The 19,740-nt window shown below is 40.1% G+C and overlaps 1 long non-coding RNA gene across 1 annotated transcript in view; it reads left to right on the forward strand.

Moving 5' to 3' along the window:
- Positions 1 to 13,090, forward strand: part of LOC123970202 — a 25,495-nt gene extending 12,405 nt beyond the window's left edge. Inside the window, exon 3 of the long non-coding RNA XR_006824904.1 lies at positions 12,901 to 13,090. This is a non-coding gene — a long non-coding RNA (uncharacterized LOC123970202). The remainder of the gene's footprint in view (positions 1 to 12,900) is intronic.
- The last annotated feature ends 6,650 nt before the right edge of the window (positions 13,091 to 19,740 follow it).

A 19,740-nucleotide genomic window follows, 5' to 3' on the forward strand; every position in this document is an offset into this window, starting at 1 on the left:
AGATGGTTATCAATTTTAATAAATTCATATGATGTGATTTTCTGGAATTTTCTTTGGGATTCTGTCTTTCACTGTTAGAATGTACATATGATTAAAATTATAGATCGTTGCATTCTTTGTAAGTGGGCAAACCTGCAAAATCAGCAAGGGGTCAAATACTTATTTCCCCCACTGTAACACTAACGAGTCACATGACATCGGGGAGGGAAAATGGCTACTTGGGCCAAATTAGGACATTTTTGCTTAGGAGTGTACTCACTTTTGTTGCCAGCGGTTTAGACATTAATGGCTGTGTGATGTTATTTTGAAGGGACAGCAAATTTACAAACTGTACACTCACTACTGTACATTGTAGCAAAGTGTAATTTCTTTCGTGTGGTCACATGAAAAGATACAATCAAATATTTACAGAAATGTGAGGTATGTACTCACTTTTGTGAGATAATGTAGGACTATAGTTAGTCAGTGCTGTTGCATCGAGACTGCTTTCCTTTGGGAGAGGCTTAACGACTACAATTTTCAAAGCTTTAGGAAAAACACAAGTAGAGTTAGCTGTTAACTATGACTTTTTCAGGCTACTCAAAAGAAAGAGGTGGTAATCTTATTTAGGGGTTGTACCAGAAGAGGTTTACATGGTTTAATTTTCATAAAACACCATATTTTCTGTCATACTGCACATTGCTGCAGCTCCTCTTTTCACCCTGTGTTGAAGGCTTCGTTTTAGCTATGGAGTGATACATCTTGCCTCTAAATGATCTTTGTTTCTAGTTAAGGACTACTAGCCAATCAGAAGCAGAGAAGGGCAGGGCAGGTCAGCGAAAGGCCGTTAATAGCCAATCAGAAGCAGAGAAAGGCGGGTCAGCGAAAAGAGGGTAAACAGCTTCGATTCAGCTGTACATGTTGCCGACCAGCTTGGGAACATGGACTGGAGCAAGAGTTTCTGAGTGGTGAGTTATTAATCTGTAACAAAAGTATCTTTCATCCATAAAGTTTTAACTGAGCTCTGTCTCTACATCACAGTAACAACTTTATGTCCATTGACTGCCTGGAGGGTAGCTAGTGTTTGGAAGGGAGAGGAGGTGTGTGCTGCAGCTCAGTGTATTTCCACCGGGTTTTTTGAGGGCGTGTCGGACTAGTGACACTATTTTCATTGTGACGTCACAAGAAAGGGAAGTAAAGGCTGGACTACAAACGAGCTGTTTTCAGGCAGTTCAGAGCAGTGTTTTCTGAGGGAGATGGGAACTCCCTTTGAGCTGGACTTTGGGCTTTTTCACTCTGCAAACCTAGTACATGCACAAAAAAGATATATAACTCAATAAAGGAGAGGGAAAAAGCCAAAAACCATAATACCACCTCTTTAAGGATTTAAGGAAAAGGGTGGGTAAAACATCGAGGCAACAGATGGATGAATTGAGATTGGAAGTTTTTTGTTGTTAATAGGATTAAATTGTGTCATGCCTACCAAGTTACTTCTGGAAGACTACAGAGATGATGCTTTTTTGCCTGGCATTGTGGTGACTGTGTGATCTAATTGCTTGAATCTTGTCATTAAAAAAGGATGCAAACTTGCTGCATTTGCTGTAGAAACTAGTTTCAGGAATATTGCGACCAGAGGGTCGGTTGAGATGCGTGAATTATTACTGTTCTTGTTGGTGATCTAAGAGAAAAATTATTGCCTAGCTGTAAATATGTCATTTTTTCTTTATAGATTTCAAAGTGAATGAAGTTTTGACTTATGCCATTTTCGCTCTGCTTTCCGGCACTCTTCTGGCCTCTCACCGAGTGAGAGTTAAGGGAACTGTACCCTACATTTGCAACCCTATCCACACTGTTCCCTGTCCTGTCTGTTGTTTTGCCACATTACACAAGTACATTTGTACCTGCCGATATTTGGTTTGACTGCACCTTAACACCACCATATTTAAACCTGAACAATGTCTAACCTGCCACAATGATGAACTACCACTGCCAGGAAATGAATGAATGCCAGGAGTGTCATTCATGTTGACACATAAATGAAAACTGACCAACAATGTGGTGCACAATGATCAATATATTTTATCTGTCTGCCCAGCACATCTGTGCAGCGTCTCTAGCTGTAGTGTTGGTTTTCAGTGTGGCTAGCTGTTTTTCCCTGCTTTCAGTTTTAATGCTATGCAGGCTCAACACTGTACAGACACGAAAATAATAACAATCTTGTAACTCGTAAAAATAAATAAGCATTTCTAACAATTTCCCAAAAATACTATTCTCTGCTTAACATCAGTCTGGCATCTCTGACTAAATGAATGCCAGTATGAAAGTGCCCCTAGACACTCAACAGGTAAGATGGCTGACAACTGTTAATTTGCACAGCAAGAACAACACTTTCCTTAGTAATTTTACCTCATGTTTTTGTTTTGATGACTAGTAAAAATAATTGCTATTGACAATTTATCAATAGCAAACACTTTGTAATACCAGTGGTACACAGGAAAGTAACATGGGTCGCGTTAGTTGGTTAAGTAAATGTAAATGCTCCGTATTTGTAGCCTTTCTAGTCTTTTCGACCACTCAAATGCGCTTTTACACTACATCTGCATTCACCATTCACACACATTCATTCACAGAAGAGAAACTCGGGTGCCTTTCATGCAGCTGTGTGCTGAATGTAGCTCGTCAATGTCACTTGTCGTGAACCGACCAATCACAGCCTGGATGGGGTGGGACATTTAAAAGTATCGACAGATAGGTGTCATTTACACTGGGGAGGCTGGGGACAGGTCAGGATCAGAATGTCTCCATCACTTTTTGAACGCTTTTGTTAAAAATGTTCTGAAAAACAGTTTGCAACACGAAATGTTAAATAACAAATGAAACAATGCACAATAGGGAAACATGCAATACAACTGAAATATAGAAGAAACAAATGGGCATTGTCCAAAAGCTGATTACTGAATTATATTCCATTATGTTTTTATATTTTGAATTGTCACCAGTCACCTTAATTTTGTTTCACTTCATATAAATAAAGACATTTCCTCCATAAATTAGTGCAGAAAGTGTGTTCAGAATGCAGGAAATTAAGTGGTTAATGCTCAAAGTCATTAATGTTAACATTTACAGGTTTCATCTTGTGGTTGAGGATAGTGCAGCGGGGTGGCGGGAGTACTGGCACCTATTTTTTTCCACTTCAAACACTTGTTGCTGTAGTCTGAGAGAGGCTCGGGAGAGGCTCACATTAAAAGCAGAATAGTGGCTGATGTAAGCAAGAGAGAAAACAGGCGTGTGCTTCATTTCTGAGTGAGTTTTGAGCCCATTGACAATAAGGCAGTGAAAATCTGATTTATTAAAATCAAAAAACTTACATATACCCAGTTTAAAGAGGTGGTATTATGCTTTTTGGCTTTTTCCCTCTCCTTTATTGAGTTATATATCTTTTTTGTGCATGTAACAGGTTTGCAAAGTGAAAAAGCCCAAAGTCCAGCCCTAAGGGAGTTCCCATCTCCCACAGAAAGCTCTGCTCTGAACTGCCTGAAAACAGCTCATTTGTAGTCCAGCCGTTTCCCTTTCTTCCCTGTGACATCACAGGGATGAAAGCAAAATGCGCATCATATAACGATCACCAAGCAGCTAGTCCAACAGGCCCTCAACAACACCAGTGGAAAAACACTGAGCTGCAGCACACACCCTCTTTCTTCCAAACACTAGCTACCCTCCAGGCAGTCAATGGACATGAAGTTGCTACTGTGATGTAGAGACAGAGCTCAGTTAAAACTTTATGGATGAAAGATACTTAGACAGATTAATAACTCACCACTCTGAAACTATTGCTCCAGTCCATGTTCCCAAGCTGGTCGGCAACATGTACAGCTGAAACGAAGCTGTGTTTACTGGCTTCTCATTGGCCCGCCCTTCTCTGCTTCTGATTGGCTAGTAGTCCTTAAAGTAGTCCTTATATGCAACTGCCAACAAAGGTCATTTAGTGACAAGATGTATTATTACAAAGCTAAAACGAAACGTTCAACACACAGGGTGAAAAGAGGAGCTGCAGCAATGTGCAGTATGACAAAACTATGGTGTTTTTTGAAAATTAAACCATGTAAACCCGTTCTGGTACAACCCCTAAATAAGATTTTGAGCCTGAAAATGAGCATAATACCACCTCTTTAATATTAACAACAGACAATGTGAATTTATGGTACTCCATATTTGAAGTGTACTCACATATCTGCAACAAATCAATAGAGTCTAATCTATTATTGGCAATATTTGGTGTACCTTCAACACAATATAGCGTCACTTCATATTAGTCAAATGCTTTGGTTTTTACTTCACTATCAGTGTGACGAATAGTCCTAATTAGATGGCAGACTTCCTGTCCCCTCTCTTTTATACAATGGATCAAGGAACTCATGATCCATCTTCAAATGGAGAAGCTGAGATACACTCTGAATAGATCACTGGTTTCCCGGGCTCTGGTTTTGATTATGTGGAGAAACTATCCTTTCCAGCAGTTTGATGTCACATTTTATACACGAGTTGACACTCTGAACTGATTATAATCTCAATTAGATATCTCTTTTTTTTTTTTTTGTCAAGTGCAAATACATGTCCTGCTCTGTAAAGCTGCTGTTGTTGTCTTACATTATTTCCCTCTTTTCTTACGTTAATACTAGTGGTTAACTAATATGGGTTTTTCAATGGCCGATGCTGATATATAGACTGCAGGGTGGCAGATTGCTGATATATGCCAATATCAAAACAAAGAAAAGTCATGTATAATTCCATTATTCCTGCACTTCATCATTTTTCAGTGCAGCTTCTTTAAATCAATGTACAGTATTTTCTTTTGGTCATTTAAGTCATTTTATGGTTATTTTCTATATTCAGAATTTATTTTTTCACACATTTACTGAAAAGATATCTATAATTAATATTTGCTCTCTTATCAGTCCCTTAAATTAAACGGCAAAACAAATGACGTCCAAAACAATACATAAATGTTTTCTGATTTGACGCTATCTAGAAGAAGACTTGGCTGTTTCAAAAATAAAACCTTTTTCTGATCTCACACATAATCCAACGTTGACTGTCAGTAAGAAACAGTGGTGTTAAAGTCGGGAGAAATATATATCTCACTGGCTTTTATCCTGAAGAAGGCAAGATGCGCCAAAACAGTGATCCGTAGAATTGAAAATAAAAACACTGCGTTGGTGTTCTGAGTAAGGATCTCACTTTCTTCCTTTGATGTCTACACACTATAAAATAAGTGGGTGTACCTTCAGTTATTCATGTAATGGCGGGGCAAAGACAAGAGCATGGTTTCAAAAAGGCTGTGAAATAAAGTATATGTGCTTAGTAATAAATTGGCAGGTAAAGCCACTGGAAGAGTCCTTTAAGAGTGTTTGAAAAGTCTGGTAGAGTTTTAGTCCAAAAAGAAAGTTGAGACTGTACTGTGATTTTAATCACTTTCTGTTGGTATTGATAAACAACCATATAAACTTCTCAGATTCAGTATATTATTGTGAGCTATGGGGCAATAAACCTTATTGCCTCTCACAGACAGCAGCATATTGTTTTTACCAACATTCATTTTTTGGCAGGTGACCCCTGGAATAAGATTTCTTCTACTGTGGAAACAGGGTAACTACTTAAAAGAGTAGGGCAGACAGTGGGCAGGGTGGTTTCGGACCTGCCTGACCCTAAACTGCATTAGTCATCCCAGGCCAGTGCTCAGAACCTTTCCCCACAGGCACACGGCCGGCAAGCCCAGATGAATCGTCGCCCCAGCAACCGGAACGTGAGTGAACTGCAGAACATAAGAGCCGAATAGCTGGGATGTCCGAGGATGATGTTGGCATCTGCGAGGCTGGAATGAAGAATGTGCCTGCGGGAAAACGAAAAAATGTCAAGAGCGATTAGAGTGTGGGGGGTGGTGCAAAGCGATCTGGAGAGATGGTGAGGATTATATGCATGGATAGCACAGCTTTCTGTGTGTTGGTGTGTAAGGGGAGAGGGATTTGTCGGTGTGTGTTTCTGTGTGTCTTCATGCCTCACTGACTCGCTGCTCCACCACCTACCAGCTTGTTTGTAAGTGTGTGTGTGCTCATGCAAGTTGGTTATACTGTATGAAGTCATGTCTCTGTGGTTAATTTTATTTTGCAGAGTTATAGAAGCCCAACACCCCCACCGCCATCTCCACAATAGACTTAGCTTTTTAGATATAAATCAAACTAACAGTGAATGCAGTTACATGTCGCCTTTTATTCTGCTGCTATTTAGACTTACAGGCCAATCAGTATGCAAATGTGTCAAGTAAATGGGTAGAAAGTTTTAGAACACTCGTTTGACCATTTCTCTTTGTTAAATGAAAACGTGTCACGATAATGTTCTTTCTGATTGATAACTATGTTCAGATATATTTTAACCATAAAGGGACATTTGGGGGGGGTGATGACGCAGTGGATTACACGCATGCCTATGGTGTGAGAAACTAGAGTTCAATTCCCCCCTGTGACACATCCACCAATGTGTCCCTGAGCAAGACACGTAACTCTGGTTGCTCCAGAGGCGTGCAACCTCTGACATAAATAGCAATTGTAAGTCGCTTTGGATAAATGAATAAATGTAATGTAAATGTAATTAGCTTTCCTGCAAAGAGATAGATAGCAGCCTGTTACCTCAGCATACAGACTGGAAACAGCGGGCCTAGCTCTGTCCAAAAATCCACCTTACCGACACATCTAGTGTACACCAGTTAACACACATGTATCGTTTTTGTTTGATCCTTACAAAAATAGTGATTTTCTGGAGTCTCTGTTGGTTGCCTGGCAATCTCACAATGACAACAACATTTCAGCATATCACTGCACCCAGTCCCGCACATAACCCACAATAATACTCAAAATTTTTGTTTTTAAACCAGCCTGTCCTCACCAGAAAAAACACCCATATAGGTAGTTTGTTCAAGTTGCTTACGATGACCCATATTTACGTTTATTGTGGCTGTGACCTCTAGTGGCCATATGATGGTTGCAAAGGAGGAAGTCAGATGACAAAGATGAAAGGTCGAGAAAAACCACATAAGGTGGTGGACAAGGTGGATGGATGGATCAAACCCAGGACTTTCACTCAGGAGACTGGTGTTTGAGTCCCATGTGAAACCAAGTAAATGTTTAGTTATTTAATAAAGTTTTAAGTTAACTAGCTTTAATGACTTACGTAACGTGATTTACGTGACTTATGTAACTGACTTTAACCCGAACCACGATGTTTTCCTAAACCCTTAGTAGTTCTGTTGTCTAAAACTAACCAAACTGCAACCGTTTCTCAACGTTAACCACCTGTTTAACGTCACGTGACGTACGTAACGTGTTGTTTTGGGAGGCATTGACTATTTTGTCATTTATGTCCGAGGTAATGTTGTTTTAAACTGCATTTTTGTACAGATTAAATCAACCAGAATAGAGTTAAGCAAATGGGACAAGTGTCCTCTGTGCTGTGTTTGAGTAATAGGGCATTAGGACTGGTTATAATTACTGTAGAAGATGTGAATTCTATCTATGTTTTTGTGTGATTACAGCATATTTGAAATTATTCTAGTGACGTAAGTTTTTGAAAATGAGGAAATTTCTGTTAAACTTGAAAACTGGTATTTTTAGGCCTTCAGTTACCTTAGCTATACACAGTGTTTTTATTCTTCAAGAAGTTTATGCTAATCGAATTATGTCTCAAACAAGCCCTCAAAAAAGCAGTGTGCAAGTGAAAACTCACTTCATCAAAGTGTGCTTCAGCTGTTAGATTAATCCACCAGGGCTGGCTCCCTACACCCTAAAGTGTCCCTTATAATTGGAGCGGTCTCAGATCTGATCTCAGTGTCTGGGGAGGGAAGCCTTGCTTGCTTGCCTCCTGACTCACTGTGAGATCTTCTTGCATCAGGGACAGAAGCGGTTCTGAATTTCCAAACAAATGTTTTCTGTCATCTTTCTAAGGATCTTCTGATGTCAATGTGTTATTGAACTAGCTGATATTTGCATGGCAAAGTCTACAGATAACCATTATGTGTCATTTCTGGCCTTGCAACCTTGAGTGAACTTGTGTACCTCATGTGTGCTCATGTGTTTGGTTCAGTTAGTGTGGCTTTTGAGCTGGGCCTTGTTTTTGTTTCTGCTGTTATTATGACATATTTTTCGATGTATAAAATCACTGTTCTGCTTTTGTCATGCTGGTCACAGCACCTACCTGCCCTAGAAGTAATCCTTTTTATGTACACTTTGTAAAAAGTGCTTTATTAAAAAGTGTTTATTATTGTTTTTTTCTGCATTACTACCTGCAATATATGAAACGGGTACTGTCAAAGCAAAAGCAGTAGGAACTGTTCGATTCATCATCAGTAAATTAATACAACTGGCTGGGAAGACTGAAAGTAAACAGTGAGCTCAACTGGGTTACCTGGTTTGTATTTGTGTAGCTCATTTTCATTTACATGTGAAAGCCTCCCCTAGACCTAGGGGAAGGGGGTCAAAATCCCATTTTTGATGCAGTGGGGGCTGGTATCAATGACATAAAATAAAACACTACTGCATACGTACATGCCTCATCTCCTCTGATTCCCTTGTACATACATAGGCAATTTGATTCCTACACCGGGATAGTGAAGTCCACCATTAATGAAAACAACCATCATTTCATTGTAAACCAAGTATCAAAATTTGAGCGACTTAGGGGCAGGCTCCCAACATGCCACTCTGCTGACCTTTTTGTGTCCTTTATCTGACTTAGACGGATCATCACAACATAAAAATAAATGAAATTATTCATGTGATTCATTCTGAAGCGTCAAGATTCAGGAACTGACCATACCTGTTTTAGGGAAATTCCCCTGTTTAGACACTCGTGTGATCAAACTTGCTTAAAAATTACAATTTTTTTCCTTTTTTTGATTGGCTTCATTACCCAACCATTTAGTAATATCATGTGGAATCAGATAAATTTGTAGCATTTGAACTGACAGCCCAGCTGAAAAGGCTCCAATCTAAAATGTGTTTATCTCTTCGGCAAGTCAGGCTTCAGTACAGAGAATAAGTATTCTCATAACCACACTGCAATTACTCGCAAAATAGCTTTCATTTATCCAATAAATAAATAAATGAGATCAAAACTATTAAAAAATGAATAAAACAGAGTCTTCACTGTCTACTACAAACAGATTTTAACCCAGCACACTCAGAATAATAATTACTAAGGCTGTGTTCACCAGAAACCTGTATCTGCACACTGTTGGCTCATTTCTGTGAGCATGTGTTTTCAGTTAAACCTCTCTGAAATCACACAAACCCCTTTTGTTTATGTTTTGCTTGTTTTCCACTTTCATTCTACATTTCATTCAACCAGCGGACACACAGGGGGAAAGAGTCATATTACAATTATGGCATCAATGACAATGAGGCAGAATAAAGAACAATATTCTAAGATATTGAGAGTATTGAAGATCAAGTGGTTAAACTAAAGTATGTTTAAAATACATGAAAATGACTGGTTTCACATCTAATCTGGAGTAAGAGCTGTTGCCAGCATTACAATGTAACTTCAGCTCTCCTGGTGGAGCACCACTCAGGTAGAAGCTGCCAGAGCAAATCACAAGCAAAGAGGCTAATCCTTGAAAATCCAGCAGAATCTGAGTGTTTTGTATTAGACTCTCCTGCTCCTGGATTAATTTGAGCCGAAATGGAATCTGAAATTGGCTTGGTTGTTGAATACTCGCCTGACTCTCATGCCTCTCTGAATGGGGTACTACCTCTCCTGTATAAAACACGCACACACGCAGCTTGACCCATCTTCTCCACTTGGTGTTTATGAAAAGGAGATGCCAGATTGACATGACATGCAAACAACAGTAATTGTAGGAAAGAAGTGTAGACCTACTGTGAAATTGAAGCTATTTCGAACAAATTGAGACAAACAACATGGCTGGATCTGGTAGAAATTGTTCGTCTTTTTTTTTTTTCCTCTCTGACTCTCTTATTTTTATTTTCACATTTTTCTCTCTGTTTTGTTTGTGTATTTATTTCTGTTTTCTTTACTCACACCGTGTTTTCCTTTTTTCACCTTTTGCTCCTTCCTGCTTCCCCGTTTTCCGCTTTCTTCTTTTTCAGCCTTTTGATTTCTTTCCTTGTGTTATTTTTCCATTTTTCTGCATGACTCTTTCTCTGTCACTCTCCACCTCATCTCCCCTCCCCTCCCCTCCCTCATTTCCACCAGAGCCGCCGGAGAAATCTCTAGAAATCCACTCCCTCCATTTCCCACCCGTCACCGGTGATCAGTCTCTGAATCTATCTAATCCATGGATCACACAGGAACTCACCGTGACTGTTTGGTATTGCAGACGATCGTGTACGAGCCCCTTTCATGCAAAGGAACGAGGCCATACTGCTCTCATTTACATTCTTGGTGCCTCTGAATCACGCTTTTCCATTCATTAGTGGGTGTTGGTTGGCAGGCTGCTGCCTCTTGGTGGCTGCTGGCGGTACGCTTGTGCCATTCACAGCTGGAGATTTGTGCTTTGAGGTGTTTTCATAATGGGGGGGGGAATTCTCCCAGCACCCCTCGCCATCTGTCTCAGGGACTTTGCCCCATTTCCCAACTGAATCCTTGTTCCCTGCTTCTACCTTCACCCCTTTTTTTCTCTTGTCAACTGTTACGGCCATAGGGTTATGTGTTGTGTTTCTTTCTGCTCTCTCCCGTGTCTCCCTCCAACACTTTTACTTCACATTCCTGTAAATTAGATACGTAGCAATTTTGGTTTTTAACCAAACAGAGTGACGTGAGCGATATCCCCTTTTCAGAAGCTATGTAGTAAGCTTGGATCTCCAGAGCCAAACTTAACCTGGTCTTCCTCGCAATTGAGTTGGTCTAACCTCAAAGAAACAGTGTCTGAGACCTGAAATTGGAGCAGCGACATAAAACACCTTTGGTTAATTTCCAGATGTAAACATTAGACAGGTGCGTGAAGGTTGGTAAATGTATCTATATACTGCAGCACATTCAGGCTGATAGCCTAAACATAAAGGCATATTCCTGTTTTCTATAATAACAAGATTAAGAGTCAAGTACAGCCTTGCTAGTGGCTCTGTAAGGCTGTACTTGGCACATCCTTTAGCTAAATGTTAATGTCAGCCTGCTATCATGCTCACAATGAAATGTTTAACATTAACATGTTTGCCATCTTAGTTTAGGATGTTAGCATGCTACTATTTGCTTATGGGTATTTGGAGAATAACATGATGTACTTGATGATGGAATGAAAAGTCACAGGATCACTAATGGTATTATTATTCATCATGAGGGGAACAAGAATGAGTAAATCAAATTTCATGCACCAACTGTTAAGGCATTTCACTCAAAACCACAAATGGCCATCTCATGGTGGTGCTTGTTGAAAAGTCAGAGGATTACCGCAGTCGTTTTGATACGATATCAAATGTCTGTAATAGGTATTTCATTGAATGTGAGAAAACTTTGACCTATACTTCATGGCAATCCAGCTTTTCTGGGATATTTAATTCTGAACCAAAGTGGTGAACCGACCAACCATCAGACCAGCATTGCCAAAAGAGCCCCGCTGCTAGTGTGTCTAAAAAAATATATAGGTTCAATTTTTACTGTTACTGTATGACCAGCTAAAATGCTAACACCCTTTAAATAGAACATTTTCACATAAAATTGTCAGTCTTCCCTAGGCCCGAATGTGCCATTTAACAATTAACCAGGGCATAATGGATCATGTTGTCATGTTATAAAAAGGGATGCAAAGAATATACTGCAAAAGAAGGCTGCACTTCTTTGCCACATTCATTGGATCCTTTCAAACAGACCAGGCCTTTTTGACCCATTAGAAATATGAACTTCAAAGGATCCAGCCCCTGCATTGGGACACAGCAACTATCTGTCTTTTGATCTGTGGATTCTTATCTGGTCCTTGTTGTATTGTGCACGCCTGAAATGCTTTTTTTTGAGTCTTTGGCTGTAAGTTGCTGTTTCTGCTGCCTGCTGTGACTGTACAGTTGCACTGGGAGATTTTTGTTTTTACCATTTCACGTGGAATAAATTCTAAATGTTTGTGAAAGTTTTCTGCTAGTTAGCAGAGGCCTGGCATGCAGTCAGTGATCTGATTTTACAACTTCAGACGTTTTGATGTAGGCAGATTTTTTGGAGTAATTCATCATAGGTGGATTTAAACAAGGGCTGATCTTGGGCAGAAGCAAACAAGGCAAGTGTCAGGAATTTCTAAGTGTAAGAAAGGAGTTGTGAACAGGGAGGTAGATCTTTGTAATATGCTGTTTACCTATTAGATCTACTTTGTAGATGCTACCATTAACATAAATTACTCCTAAAACACCAAAATAGATATGTGTGTAACTTTTATTGCATTCTTGCTGAAAGTTACACTCATGTCTGTACACTGAATATAATGCTACCACCACATGAAGGTATATAATTGAAGTTCAGGAACAGGACCACGCCTCTCTCTCACTAATTCAACCACCTGCGCCTCATTCAACTACCCGTGCTTCACTTATTTCATCCACCTGTGCCTGTCTAATCCAATCACCTACACATTCGTATATAAGCCTGTCTGACCCCTTTCTCTCCCGTTTGTCAGTTCTCATATCTCTCCCCCCCCCAAATCCTTTCTCATCTCGTTCAACAGGTAGCATGGAGGCCCAGTGGACAGCACTGTGGCCTCACAGCAAGAAGGTCCTGGGTTCAGACCTCGGTCAGCCAAGGCCTTTTCTGTTTGGAGTTTGCATGTTCTCCCCAGGTTTGCGTGGGTTTCCCCCGGGCGCTCCGTTTTCCTCCCACCATCAAAGACATGCATGCTAAAATCCATAAGTCCTAATTCTTCTTTTTCTACCACAGGAACCACAGGGGGTTGATAAGCAAGCTCCTTATCGAGACAAGCCCCACACTGAGTGTCGACCCCTGGGTTACTAGCTGCTCCGGCCACCAAACCCTTAACAACCTCCTTCATCCCTCTGTTCTCGACCCCTTCATCCCTCTCCCCTAGATCCCTCAGTCATAAATACTACTCATTATCCGAATAAACCACCTTTTGTATACCTCACATTGGTGTGGTCTTTGTTAGTGAAAATCCAGTTAGTTCAGCTTAGCATAAACCTGGACACAGGCAGAAACAGCTAGCTAAACTCTGTTCAAGAGTAACAAAATCTGCCAAATTGCACTTCTCTAGCTCACAAATGATCAGGTTACATCTTTTTTGTTTGTTTAATTCACTAAACTAGGTTCATATTTACATTACAGACATGACAGGTATCAATATTTTCATTTAACTCTCAGCATGAAAGCAAAATGTTTGTTACGAAAACTATTAATCGAAATCTTTCCGGTCTATATTAGCATAACTAATAGTCATAACGTGAATCAATAACGCACAAACACAGGCAAAATCATGGCTGAAAACAAACATGAAACAAAACTTGAGGGGAGAAACTGAGACATAACGAGAGTGAGAAATCACAAGAGATTTTATTAGCAGTAGGCTTAGGATAGAAGATGGAAACAAAACAATAAGAAGAGATAGAAAGAGACAGACATGCACACAGTAAAAAAGCAGATACAGCACACAAACAGATCATATATCTGCAGTATTGCTAATGTTTGACATTCCCATCAATAAAGCTTCTTTGAACAAGATAGAAAGCAGACCTGACAGACTGAATAATACAGGAAGACAGATGAAGAGAATCTTTCTGTAAAAATCTTAAAATCTTTGATGCTTTTTGGATGTTTTGTTTTCAGCTGTCATGCCAAAAAATGACAATTGGACTCCACTATCACAGATACCAGATACCATCACAGATACTACTACAGTACATATTGAATCAGGCAAAGAAGTCCTGGTGATTCAAATGGGGAAAAAAATACATATTTCACACAGACTTTATCAGTCAGATGCAAAATGACCAGGGCTTCCTTTTCCCGACAACTATCTTAGAAGTTAAGAACATCAGACTATCCATCTGTATTTAAACAAAGTGACTGAAAGTGATTTCTGATCGCTAGACCCTCGCAATATATTTGGAAACAAAATTTTCAAGAATGTATTACATTACTGGACTGCCAGACAGCTTTGATGGTCATAAAACAATGTCGTTTTAAGGTTCAGTTTTATTCTCTGATGTGCAATGTACCTGGATTATCATTCCAACAGGTCTTATTTTTAAAACAGACCACAATAACCACATACACAAGCCTAATTTATTGAATCACGTTACACAGTAGATCCAGGATTTCGTGGGCCTTTTTAGTGATTGTTGCGGTCTCATAATGCCCAATTTTTGTGGCAGTTTTTCTAAAAAATTGCAATGAAAGATGCAACGTGTTGGTTTTTTTGGGGGGGGGGTTGCGATGAAATTGTGGGATTAAGTGACAATTGCATGGTAAATGTGTTTTTTTTTTTTTTTTTACTTTAGAGTTAAAGTTGAATCATTAAACAGTCCATCCAGGATTTCCCGGGCCTAACCATGCACATTTAAACCAGCTTACCTTGACTCTTTCAGCGCTTGCAGTTGACCGGGATGTAACGGCCTGTGTCACAGTGATTAGGATGATAAACACAAACGGAGATATCTGTTCTGCAAAAGAACATACAATAACCAAATCTCCTGATGATATGCTTTGAACTATGTCATCACTATGGCGGTATCTTGCCCATCAATGACAAAAACATTTTTTTTAGGTATTCTTGATGATATTTAAGTTTGTCATTTGAAAAACCATTTTACAATTTTGATTACTCATTCTGCACTTGGATTAATTTACCATCTAATGAAAACAATATGAAGCTGCTGTAGCATAGTGTTTCTGGGGCTGGGCCTCACTGATTACTGTACAAAAACACAACTTTCTTCACTGATCCTGGTGAAACTGGATCATATTTGATGAAGAAATATTAGAAATATGAAGAAAATATTTTTTCTAGTTTTCTCTCTGATGTCCCCCGACTGCTCAGCCTCAACTCTGTGATTCACAGAGTTTCCTGAAGGACAGATAAGTTAGTTAACAAGCTAACTAGCTGCTGTTAGTAGCTCAGTTAGCTGTGCAACGGAGCACCGGGGGAGTGTTAGTGTTTACCGTAAGTGTTTACCATAAACTGTAACGTTATAAAGGTGTGGTGTAAAGTTACACGGTGTGCGGTGCCTGATTGGGAACCGGAGCCGGGCGAGCGGGCAACAAAACCTCGCTCAGCAGCCTCCCAGTGAACACAGCATGAACAGCACCGAACACAGCCTCAACGACCAACAGGGAATCCAGTATCTTACTGAGGTGATTTACACAGAGCTTCTGTGATAGCTTTACTTTGTGCTAAACTGCTAACTGTAGCCTATCTGCCTGTATCTGTGACTGGTTAATGTTACTTCGGTTGGTTAGCCGTGCTGCTAGCGGTCCTATAAGCTTACACAGATAAGCTTACTCAGGGCCAAACTCTGCAAGAAAACCACATTCATACTGTATCCCCAGTGGTCAAACTGGCCCCTGTCTGTCTCTGAGGCTGTGCTCGGTCCTGGTCCAGCTGCCGTGTTCACTCACTGGGAGCTGGAACCAGTCCGCACAGAGTCTGCATGATGGGGTGGGGGCGTAAACATACATTCGTCGCTACTGGCGACTGTAGGGGGTGGTGATGGAGTAGCGCATAAGGCTCATGCCTTTGGTGCGCGAGACCCGGGTTCAAATCCACTATGAGACCCCAATGTGTCCCTGAGCAAGACACTTAACCCCTACTTGGTCCAGAGGCGTGCAACATCTGTTGTGTATATAGCAATTGTAAGTCGCTTTGAATAAAAGTGTCAGCAAAATGAATAAATGCATCCCTCCCTTGCTTTGGGTTTACCATAGACTGTATATAAAAAACATATGGAGGCAAACAGCTCCTGTTTTCTGTTTCATGGAAACTTTCTGTTAAAGTAATCCTTATGAGTAATCCCCAATTTTACAAAATGTACCTGTAATCTGATTATGTCTATTTTTTCTGTACTGTAAGGAAATACAGTTATATTTTTTTGTATCTGATTACGTAACGCCCTTACATGTAATCCCTTACTTCCCAACCCTGGTTGTTGTTTCCATCATCAATTTTACAAAGTATCTTCTTTGTAAAAGTTGATAACAACATTTGAGAATTATTTTTATGCTATAGCGGCCTTCACTCGTTTCTGAATGCTTTCCACATACTGGAACATGGCTGCAGACATGTGTTCCCCTTGAGTCATAAGACCATTAGTGAAGAAAAACACTGATGTTGGCCGATAAGGTTGCCTATTGCTCGCAGCTGACATTCCACTTCATTCCAAAGGTGTTGGATAGGGTTGAGGTGGCCTAACCTAATCTGTAGACTAGTGTGTGGACAACCCTATAACACATATTTCTGTGTGATTTCAGTGGGTGGTAAAAGGCTAAACTTTACAGCTTCTCTGCAGTAAATGCTGGCTGAATGATGGAATTGGTGTCTGTGACTTCATATTTTAATAAACTGACCAATTCTCCAACCTTTAATGAGACACGTCTGCATTCTATACATATTCTTTTTTGTTTTTTTTTACTTTATTGCCATTGACAACGAGACAGGTAATTAATATCGTAAGAAAAGAAAAGAGAAATAAACAAACAAACAAAAAAATCACCTTGGAGTTGGCCCCTCCTAAACCTTTCAGTAGAGTGATATAGCATCTAGAAAGTGTCCAGTTATCTGTATGTGATATTGCGAGGAGATACACACAGTGTCCATAGATTTACATGAACAGACATATCCATTTACAAGCATTCGTATCCATGTTTCCACAGTCTTATGGGCTAGGTACCCTTCACTCCTAGCCAGGCACATCAGATCATCTCATATACCTCAAGGTGGTGTGCTACGGGGTTCCTGTCCAAGGTATGAAAAGATTAGCCTCCATTTCCCCTTAAAAGTGTGCAGTTTTAATTGTAGCTGGGCAGTCTATATGTTTGCAAATACTGTATATATGTTTGATTTTCTGCAACCACTGGTCGATTCCAAGGGGCTCAGTCTTCATCCAATTAATAGTAATAATTTTCTTTGCCGCCATCAGTAGAATATGTATTATATAACACTGATCAGTAGTAAACGTTTGTTTAAGTGGTATTTCCAATAGAAAAAGTAGGGGATCTAAAGCAATGTTCAAACCTAGGATTTTTCCCATTTCCTCCCTAACATTTTTCCAAAATATTCGTATTTTCGTCATTTCTTTTTTCATTCTGCACTGAAATCTACCTGCATCTTACTGTTTTGCTCTCCCCACCTCCTTTATCATTTTATTCTTTCTGCCTAGCTGTCCTTTACAAGGCCCCGTCGATTTAATGTGATGGAGGGAGGAGATGAGAGAGCGTTCCTCTGACAGCTGTAACACTCTACCTCCAATTGACCTGGTCCTCTGCTACCACAGTTAGTCCTGTTTATGGACAGCAGAGGTCATAAATCTACTGTACAAGGGACACAGACAAACAGGGGAGGAGGCTGAAAGAATATAATTTTCACACACTTGGACAAGACAAGCTCCCTGCCTGTGCAATATGCGTTGTCACGATCCCGGTCTGTGTTTGTAATTATTTTTGCTCTGTTTGGTCTCTGTTTCTGTGTTTTGTGTTTTAGTCCTGTTTGTTTCTTGTCTTGTGTTCAGTCGGCCTGTTTCCTGTTTTGTCTAGCTTAGTTAAGTCTTGTCTAATAGATTGATTGTTTGTTACCACTGCCTGTTTTGTTTATGGTCTGTGTCTGCATGTGTTTATGATCATTTTGGTATATTCGTTATTCTGATCTGTTCCGTTTTAGTTTCATGGTCTGTCTTGCCATCCTGTTGATCACTCTGCCTGCCTGTCTGTCTGTTCTGCCTGATTGCCACCCTGCTCATTAGCCCTATGTGTGTGTGTGTGTGTGTATATATTGCCTAAGTCAGTCTTGTCGGTTCATTGTAGCTACTTGTGCTCTGTCGTGTCATCTCCTACTTGAACCCTACCTGTTCTTTTGGATCTCTGCGTTTTGGATTATGTTGGATTACGTTTTGTTGAACAGCTCTTTCCTTTGGAATCTGTTCTACATGCCTGCAACTGAGCCTGTGTTCCTCAGTTCCTGCGTTAAATAAATGTCACCAATTGAACCTGCTCTGCTCCGGTGTCCTGCATAAGTACCAATAACAAGAAAATGGTTTGTTCTCTCGAAATAATGAGCAAATTAACTTGTGATCTCAAGATAAAAAAAACTGATTAGCCATCATGGAAACTCTTGGTTTCCATAACCCAAATACTTTTATCAGACTTTTAAAACTTTGACATTGATTGACTATTCCAAGTCCACCAGCTATGGAAATTAATTTGAGGAACTGGCAATTTTTTATGTTCTTGTCTTGGCCAGCTCTCCCTTGCAACCACAATTAGATTTGCTTAGGTAAAAAAGAAAAAGGTTAAACAACAAATATTGACCATATTACCCAAGAAAGTCGAAGTAAAAGCAAAGAGCCACTGTTCTTTGAGAGTGTATTAAAGGTGAAAAACTAAACTATACTGGTGCACATATGGCTACTCTGCTCATTACTGAGAGGTGTAATTGTGTTAAGACTGAACTAATCGCGTTTCAACACATAATTTTAATTGCTATTCAAACGTATCAACTAAAGTGATACATTTAATGAAGTGTAATCAGATCAATCAGAAACAGGACCACACCTTAAGTTGCAGCAAGCAAAAAGAGGTGAAATGCTTTTACACATTTTTTTTTTATATATATAAACAACCTAGACACCTTCTGATTTTACACAAACAATTGACTTGCATATTTTCACTAGTACCCCTGAAGGAATTTATATGGCAATATAGAAATACATGCTCTGAACCAGCAAACAAGACATTCAGCAACTAGCTGGTGAAGTGCAACATTATCTATATTATGGTTATATCATTGTGTCCCTGAGCAAGACACTTAAATCTTACACTTCACTTAAAACGATCGGAACCGAGGGGTTTGAACTACCAGAAGGCCACATTGCAGATGTTCAGGACAGCTAAAAATACCTTGGGATCCCACAGGCTAATGGTAACCATGGAAGTCCATTACAGCCAAATACCTACAGAGAGTGAGGCAGGTCCTGAAAATTCAGCTGAATGGGAAGAACAAGATCCGAGCAAAGATCTCTGCATGTCATCAGATACCCCGCTAGTATAATAAACTGTCCAGAGGAGGAGATACAGGCCACTGATATCAAGACAACAAAGCTCCTCACAATCTATGGAGGGTTTCACCCCAAATCCAGCACCCTAAGACTGGTGCTAAGCAGAGCGAGGGAGGTCGAGGGCTAGTGAATGTCAGAACCACTGTCCAGGATGAAACAACAAAGATCCAGGAGTACATCAGAAAGATGGTCCCCAAAGACGAATGGCTGAAGGGAACACCTCTGATAGCAGAAACCCAAGGAGGAGGAAGAACCTTCATGGAGGGACAAGCCGCTGCACTGCGTGTACCACCGACAGATAGAAGAAGTGGCTGATATCAAGAAATCCCACCAGTGGCTGGAAGAGGCTGGACTGGAGGACAGCACAGAAGCACTAATCATGGCGGCACAAGAACAGGCACTCAGTACAAGATCAATAGAGGCTGGGGTCTACCACACCAAGCAGGACCCCGGGTGCAGACTGTGCAAGGATGCCCCTGAGACAGTACAGCACATAACAGCA

This window comes from Micropterus dolomieu, linkage group LG04 (genome assembly GCF_021292245.1).
Source record: "Micropterus dolomieu isolate WLL.071019.BEF.003 ecotype Adirondacks linkage group LG04, ASM2129224v1, whole genome shotgun sequence".
Classification (NCBI taxonomy): domain Eukaryota; kingdom Metazoa; phylum Chordata; class Actinopteri; order Centrarchiformes; family Centrarchidae; genus Micropterus; species Micropterus dolomieu.